Raw genomic sequence first — 9,867 nt, 5'->3', positions numbered from 1 at the left:
TTAAACAAATTTGCCAAATATTTTGTTTAGTTTAAACAACCCATTCAAAAGTTACAAGAGATATATTACAATACAAGAGATATAATATTACAATTGCTATATTACTCTGTTTCCAATGCGATTTTAAAGTATATCGAGTTGCTGTAGAATCCTATTGTCTTAGAGAATATTATCGACTGTTTAATTTTAAACAAATTTGTTGAATATTTTATTTATATTAGACGAACAATTCAAAAGTTACAAGAGATATTATAAACAAATGCATTGTAAATGAGTTGGAGTCAAATAGTTGTTGTGTAGTGTAGTGTAGTAGATGAGTGCAATATTCTACTTTCAAATTTAAAGTATTTCTTTTCATTTTGAAGTATACCGAGTTGCTGTAGGATACTACTGTCTTAGACAAAATTATTCATAATTGAATTCTAAACAAATTTGCCTAATATAGAATTTATTTTACACAAACGGTTTAAAAGTTACAAGAGATATAATAAACAAATGCACAATAAATTAACTCAAGTCAAATTGTATCATACGATTTTCGATTGCAAATTTGAAGCATGCCGAGTTGCTGCAAGGTGATATAATTTCAGAAAATATTTTAGTACACTTCACAATGTATAAATTTGTCAAATATTATAAACAAATGCACTACAAACAAAGTCTCATCAAATTGTTGCATTGTGCTCCTTTCAATTGCAATTTTACGGTATACCGAGTTGCTGTAGGATACTACTATCTTAGACAAAATTATAAACAATCAAATTCTAAACAAATATTCCTAATACTGTCTTTATATTAAACGTACAATTAAAAAGTTACAGGAGATTTTATAAGCAAAAACACCAGAAACGAAATCTAGTCCAATTTCAGAATTATCCTCTGCTCAATTGCAATTTTAAAGTATACCAAATTGCTCTAAAACTTCACAATGTTAAAGAATATTATACCTTGTTTAATTTTAAACAAATTTTCCAAATATTGTATTAACTTTAGTCAAACCCTTCAAAAGTTATAAGAGATATAATAAACTAAAGCATCACAAATGAATTCCAGTCAAGTTGCTGTATTTGAGGACATTATTCTACATTCTACTAAAGATATTCTACATTCAATTGTGTTTTTGGAGTATATCGAGTTGCTGTAGAATACAACTGTCTTAAAAAAATTATTCATTATTATATTCTAAACAAATTCGCCGTATATTGTATTTACTTTATACAAATCATTCAAAATTTACAACAGATATAATAAACAAACGCGCTAGAAACGAAATTTAATCCAATTTCGGTATTATCCTTTACTCAATTGCAATTTTAGAGCATACCGAGTTGCTCCAAAACTTTATAATATTAGAAAATATTATACCTTGTTTAATTTTAAACAAATTTGCCAAATACTACATTAACTTCCCCCAAACCAATCAAAAGTTACAACAAATTTAACAAACAAAGTCCTCCTTAATATCATAATTATACATCATAATCATATACATAATTCTCTACCTAATTGCTATTTGAAGCAATTTTAAAGTATACTGAGTTGCTGTACGGCCTTATAATATTAGAACACATTATACCTTGTTAAATTTTAAACAAATTTGCTAAATATTGCATTAACTTCACACAAACCAATCAAAAGTTACAACGAATTTAACAAACAAAGTCCTCCTTAATATCATAATCATACATCATAATCATATACATAATTCTCTACCCAATTGCTATTTGAAGCAATTTTAAAGTATACTGAGTTGCTCTAGGACTTTATAATATTAGAAAACATTATACCTTGTTAAATTTTAAACAAATTCGCCGAATATTGTATCTACTTCACTCCAACCATTTAAAAGTTACAACAAATTTAACAAACAAAGTCCTATAATATCGTAACTATACATCATAATCATATACATAATTCTCTACCCAATTGCTATTTGAAGGAATTTTAAAGTATACCGCGTTGCTCTAGGACTTTATAATATTAAAAAACATTATACCTTGTTTAATTTTAAACAAATTTGCCAAATATTATATCTACTTTACACAAACCATTCAAAAGTTACAACAAATTTAACAAACAAAGTCCTCCTTAATATCATAATCATACATCATAATCATATACATAATTTTCTACCCAATTGCTATTTGAAGCAATTTTAAAGTATACCGAGTTGCTCTAGGACTTTATAATATTAGAAAACATTATACCTTGTTTAATTTTAAACAAATTTGCCAAATATTATATCTACTTTATACAAACCATTCAAAAGTTACAACAAATTTAACAAACAAAGTCCTCCTTAATATCATAATCATACATCATGATCATATACATAATTCTCAACCCAATTGCTATTTGAAGAAATTTTAAAGTATACCGAGTTGCTGTAGGGCCTTATAATATTAGAAAACATTATACCTTGTTTAATTTTAAACAAATTCGCCGAATATTGTATCTACTTCACACAAACCAATCATGAGTTACAACAAATTTAACAAACAAGGTCCTCCTTAATATCATAATCATATACATAATTCTCTACCCAATTGCTATTTGAAGCAATTTTAAAGTATGCCGAGTTGCTGTAGGGCCTTATAATATTAGAAAACATTATACATTGTTTAATTTTAAACAAATTCGCCAAATATTATATCTACTTTACACCAACCATTCAAAAGTTACTACAAATTTAACAAACAAAGTCCTCCTTAATATCATAATCATACATCATAATCATATACATAATTCTCTACCCAATTGCTATTTGAAGCAATTTTAAAGTATACCGCGTTGCTGTAGGGCCTTATAATATTAGAACACATTATACCTTGTTTAATTTTAAACAAATTCGCCAAATATTGTACCTACTTAACACAAACCAATCAAAAGTTACAACAAATTTAACAAACAAAGTCCTCATAATTATATACATAATTCTTTACCCAATTGCTATTTGAAGCAATTTTAAAGTATACCGAGTTACTGTAGGACTTTATAATATTAGAAAACATTATTCTTTGTTTAATTTTAAACAAATTTGCCAAATATTATATCTACTTTACACAAACCGTTCAAAAGTTACAAGAGATATTAGGTTGTCAAATATCTCCCTTCCGCCTTTTTGTATTATAAACCAAGAGCAAAAAAGCGGAAGGGAGATATTTGACAACCTATAACAAACAAACGCACCGCAACTTATCAAATAAAAATTTGTCCTGTTACCTGTTATCCTATACCCATTTGCTATTTGAAAGTACGGGGGGTTTGCTCAGGAGTTGTTTATAACAAAATACGTTAACAAACCAATTTTTGGACAATCTACAGGGTTAAAAATCAGTACTTTTGACAAGACGGGACACAAATTGTACGGCGCAGTCGAAAGGGCGGCTTAGTTTCCGGATTAAGGGAGGAAATATACATATATATACACATATACATATACATATATACATATATATATACATATATATACATTATACACACATATATATGGATATATATATATATACATTAGTATTTTGCACAAAAGCATGAACGAGATCTTTGCATGTATATATATACACTCAAAGAAAAGAGACAGCACAATTTTACCTAAATGTCTCCTCTCTTCTATCTATACCTGCGATCAATGTGTAAGAGCGAGATAACACTACATCCATCAGTCTCTTCATCCCTCTATTTCTGTCTCTGTTTCATCCCTTCACGCACTCTGTCATACAAATTTTGCACCCCATTTCAGTCTGTTCATGGCGTTTGATGGATCAACATTGTTGTTTAACTTTATGTGTGAATTTATATATAAAATATACACAGAATTAGAATTTAGAACGATTTTCTATATTTGTAATTTATTTATTTTTAATTTTTTTCAAATTTATTTCGAGTTGTGCGAGGAAAATAAGTGCAACACATTTTTTTGTCTGTTGGACTTGCGAGGGGAAGAATTGTAAGTAGATTGAAAATGTGTAAAAGATGTTATATACATTTTATGTTTTATTTTTTTATTAATTATATTGCATAAGGTTTTTAAAAGCTATATTCTTAAAATTATTTTTAGTTTCATAGATCTATTTTTTAAAACGATATGAAATTTAGTTAGCAAATTTTCTTTAAAAAAAGCCCCAAAATTTGGACAAAGTTGCTATCTACTTTGAACTACCTTAAAAATATTATTTCATAAATTATGTATATTTATTTGAAATTATTTATATGTATTATTTATAATTGTAATTTATCTTTTGGTTTATATATGTACATATTTTTTTAGTTTATATATATATATATATATTATTTATATTAAAAAGATTTATATATTTCTTTAAAAAAATCACAATTTTGGTGTATATATATATGGTATAATTTTTATTTTATTTAATTTGTCTAGTAAAAATTTTAATACTAGTAATTTTTTTAATACTTAAAATCATAAAAATGCATGATTTCATAAATAAGTATTATTAGTATAGCTATTATATTTCGAAAAAATCTATAAATATTGATAAACTATAAAAAATATTTTTACGTACGTTTCGGCACTAAATATGTGTGATCATTTAATGGTTTTGTACTAAAAATAGTATTTGAAATCATAAAAATGCGTATAAGTATTTTAAATTTTAGATATGAGTCAACATAAACTCAAATTAAATGTTTCGGCACGTTTCGGCACTAAATGTGTGTCATCAGTTTAGCGGTTTTGTACAAAACTTGAATTAAAATCATAAAAATGCGTATAAGTATTTGAAAATTTTTAAATATATAGATATGACACATATATAGTATTGAAACGTACGCAATAGATAATTTTTATTATTTATAGTTTTGTATCTTTTTATTCGAATTATTTTATGCTATATATATCCATTTTCTTGGAAAATTAGAAAGCTTTCTATACCTTATTTTCCTCGATTTTAAAATTAAAAAAGTTTTCCATAAATTTTCAAAATTCCCCAAAAAATTCTAATCAATTTATATAATCAAGATAAATAATTTTTATTTTCACCAATTTATTTTTAATTTCTCATTTTTTTAAATTATAAATTACATTTTATTCCATGATTTCTTCTTTGCCCCACAGAATTTTTGGTTGCATCAATTTTTTGGTTCCATTAAAGGTTCTATTTTACCAATTTTTGTTTCAGTGTCTCCATTTTTTATTATTACAAAATTTTTGATTCCACCAAACTTCTAAAATCCAGTTTATTGATTTTTCATTCCTATAAAATTTTTGGTTCCATAAAACTACTTATTTAACCAATTATTTTCCAGTCCACCAATTTTTTAATCCTACAGAATTTTTTGGTTCGATAAAACTTCTTATTTAACCAATTATTTTTGAGTCCACCAATTTTTTACTCCTATAAAATTTTTTTCCCATTAAACTTCTTAGTTAATCAATTTTTTTCCAGTCCACCAATTTCTTACTCCTACAAAATTTTTTTCCATTAAACTTCTTAGTTAACCAATTTTTTTCCAGTCCACCAATTTCTTACTCCTACAAAAAATTTAGTTCTATAAAAATTGTCATGTCACCCTTAATACCAATTTTAGTCCCATACAACTTTTTATATCACGATTTTGTTTTCAGTTCACCAAATTTTCATTTCTATAGAATTTTTAGTTTCATAAAACATCTTATTTCATATATTATATTTCTAGCTTACCTTTCGAATTTTTCATTCTTAAAATAATTCTTGGTTTCTTTTGCATTTTGGCCCCCTAATTTTTCAGTTACATAAATTTTCTTTATTGCACCAATTGTTTATGTCCTCAGATCATCTGCACTTAATTATTTTGCATTTTTCTTCTAAAATATTTTGTTGGAATTTTATATTGTCAAATTTGTAACTTTATTATCAAAATTTTGGCTCTTGGTCTAAAATCCTGGTTCCTGAATTTGTTTTATATTTAAATAACTTTGCACAAAATATAAAATATATAACATAAGCTATTAAATATTTTATCACTGCCCTGAATAATGCAAAAATTATTAGCATTAACCAATTTGTAGATGATGTTTCCAGGTATCCACAAAATTATCCTGTGATAATCATCTAACGTTAGCTGGATGTCTACAATCTTCTCAAAAAACCATAAAATATTTTATTCACCAATTGGGGATAGAAGACATACAAGTTGAAATGGATAAATCTTACTTTAAATTAAGAAACAAATGGATGTTAACTTTTTGGACATTTTCAACCACATGCACCAAATTTGGGAATTCTTACAAATGATGCACTCTGTCACCACTCCTAATATTCCAGATTTAAAGAAATAAAAATTGCAGAAGAATTTTCTGGATCAGGATTTAATGAGTATTTAAAATTGCAAGAGCACCAGGAAAACAACTGATGTTTGTCAAAGGTCAAAATTATAGTAAATATTTAGTCACATGATTTTTATTTCAGCATTTATGAATTATTAAAGGTAAGATTTGAAGTAAAAATGTTACATTACGTTATCCTGTATTCCAAATCCTATATATTTTCTTCTAACTATTTTCACTCAGTAATCATCCTACCAACTTTTTTAATTTACACCAGAGCCACTATTTTTTTCTATCTTGATTAACAACTCCAAAACAATATCTTCAAAATCATATTTGTTTCTAAAACTCCAGCAAATTTCCTCATATTTCTTTTCTAACCAACTTCCTTAATTTTCCACCAACGACATCCAATTTTGAGCAGCATTTAGCAAGACCTAAACCAAGTCCAAAACCCAACCCAATTGTTCCCAAATCCAACCCAAAAAGATCATCCCAACCACAAATTGTTCTTCTGATATTTCTTTCCCCGCCAACTCTCTCAATTTACCACCATTCATTTCGAGTTTTTAGCAGCATTTAGCAAGATCAGAAGGGAATCTAAAACCATCACAAGATTTTCAAAAATTTTGAAACTTGTCTCACTCTCCGCATACGCCGCTGGCCTGTATGTTGAAAAGGAGGCGATGCGAGTCAAATCACACTTTTTTAAGAGTTGATTTCTCTTGCTTCGATTAATTTTCCTATTTAGAAATTCATAAGGCACGCGGTGAATGCCAAGAGCGGACTTTATTCATCGAGAGGGAAAAAAATCATGGGAAAAAGTTGGATTTATGTGACCAGTGGATGTATCAGATAATTTGTAGATATATGAAAGTTTTTGTTTGTCTATAAATATGAACTATCGTTAGAGGATCAAATATTTTTGAAAGTTAAGATTTTCTAAATACTGTTAATTTTGTATTGACGCTTTTTTCACATTACTTATGTTTGTTCCGAATCGTTGTTTAGATAAAAGACAAAACTTATTTGACACTGAAAGTCTTGAGTTGAACCACAACTTACACTTTTTAACTTCCCGTAGGGTAAGTTATTGTAATGGGCCGAAAATCGGAATTGAAAATTTTTACATTTCTCGACGTTTTGAAGGTTTCTGAACGTTTTGGCATACCTCAGAAAAAATGGATGTGTGTGTGTGTGTGTGTGTGTGTGTATGTATGTGTGGATACAAATTTCCAGTCACGTTTTAGGGCGCACGGATCAACCGATTTGAATGGTTCAAAAAACATTCGATTCCTATTGATTGGGAAAAGAGCTGATTAGTTTTTGGCAAAGGCAGGTCCAGCCGTTTCGGAGATACGGAGCAAAGAGTGCAGAAAATAGAAATCGAATTTTTGAGCGAACGGAGTATCCGATTTGAATGATCGAAAAAACATTCAATTAGTAATGATTGGGAGAAGTGTTTATCAGTTTTTGGCAAAGGCAGGCCCAGCCATTTCGAAGATACGGAGCTAATTATGTAAAAAATGGCAGTTTTTGAGAGAACTAAGCGTCCGATTTAAATGATTCAAAGAACTTTCTGCTTGTCTTAACAAAATAATTGATTTTGGAATTTTTTTTTTTTTTTTTTTTTTTTTTTTTTTTTTTTTTTTTTTTTAGTATTTTGTGTATCGAAAATATTTCAGATTTTATTTTTAATTCTGACTATAGTTCTAATATACTTTAGAAATAATATTTCAACTCTGCAATTCGGTTTATATAATTCTTATAAATATTAGACAATGTTACAATATTTATAATAATATATTTGAAAACATTCAATATTCCTCGAACATTTCGTTACGGTGCGGGAAGTTCCAGCAATTTGCCTCAAGGCACGATGCCATAATTGCCTCAAGACAGAATTCCACTTACAGCTAGTTTGTTACTTAAATTCTCTAAAGCAAATTGAATTTAAACCTGCTTATCGTAAGTTATAATATAAGTGTAGTACTAATTTCAGAATAGATTACTCTAATTCTTAAAGACTGTTATTTTAGGATCGATTATCTTATATCTTTCAGGCTTACTTCAAGAGTGGTTAAAATAAATATTACAATATAACTTTATTATTTTTTGAAGATATAATACAAGAAAACCCCAGATCTTATTACAGGATAAATCACAAATAAAGTTTAGGCATTATTTTCGAATAAATTGCAATAATAGAAACAACAGATCTGTAGGATAGATTAAAATTGAAATTAGGTTTTATTATTTCTTATTTACGTTTTATCGACATGTCAAGTCATTCTGAATCGTTTACGCCAAAATTGAAAAAAGTTTAAGTGTGCAGAACAAAATTTGATTTTTGTCGACGTACTCTCATAAACAGTAATAAATAATTAATTAGTCTAAAATAGGCCTGATTATCAGAAGGAGAAGTGTTTGAAATTTTTGGAAATACTACATATATATACTATATTTACAGTAACATATACTATATTTTCAATAAAATAATATTTATTAACCGCGTGAAAATCTTTTCTCATACATTGTACCAATTGTCTGATTCCCTAGAAAGTAAAAATGAGTGCAATAATTATTATTAAATAATATATATATATATATATATATATATATATATATACAAATATATTTGTATATCTAATACAGAATTACAGAATAATATTTCGCACAAGGGTAGTTTTTAGTTAGTCAGAAGAAGGGGATGAAAATGGATCAATAAAATGTAACTGGCAGGGATGCTGTGTGTGAATACATTTATATATTCACTTTTGTATATATATATATATATATATATATATATAAATATATATATATATATATATATATACATATATGTTGTAACATATTTATAAATAAATAAATTTGACCTCATTTATATAATGTATTATTTTATTATTATTAACTACATCAAAGTCAAAATACGAAATGCTTTTCTTCAAATTTTGGTTTTATTTAAAATTATATAATATTGCTTTACTAATTAAAAAAAACTCAATAAAATTTGGTATTAATTAAAATTTGCAAATCCCAATAGAAACAATTTGTTTGTTTATACGATGATTTTTTTATTTATAAGTTTATTAAAATTGAAATTTCATGCTTGGCAGTTTAGTAATATTATTTATAATATTTTTTATTATATATTATGATTATTTTATTGTTATTTGTAATTATGATAATATTTATTAGAAATGACTTGACAGGTGAAAAATACAGGACGAGAAGTTTTAGGAGTAAAATATCAGAAATATGAATCAAGGATTTAGATATTTTGTCACTTTTATAATTCCTCATTTTATTACTTTTCTGATGTGATTGAAATTAAATAAATAAATTATTAATCCATTTTGCAACACGTAATTTTCTAGGTGTTAGCTATAGAATTTTTGATTGCAAAACCGATTTTTTAAGTACATATATCGATTTGCTGGACAAAACTGTGCATTATTCAATTATGTATAAAATAAAAATAAAAATTATACCTAATATACTGTTTATATGGAATAAATATTTTAAAAATTATAAATAATTTACCAAATAATAAAACTTGTATTGTTTCAAACTCACATTTTCAAGTACACCGAGTCGCT

This window comes from Ctenocephalides felis, unplaced genomic scaffold (assembly GCF_003426905.1).
Source record: "Ctenocephalides felis isolate EL2017-DRISC unplaced genomic scaffold, ASM342690v1 CF-g0.4_SCAFFOLD_01604, whole genome shotgun sequence".
NCBI classification, from domain to species: domain Eukaryota; kingdom Metazoa; phylum Arthropoda; class Insecta; order Siphonaptera; family Pulicidae; genus Ctenocephalides; species Ctenocephalides felis.
Note: the sequence above shows the minus strand (reverse complement) of the source record.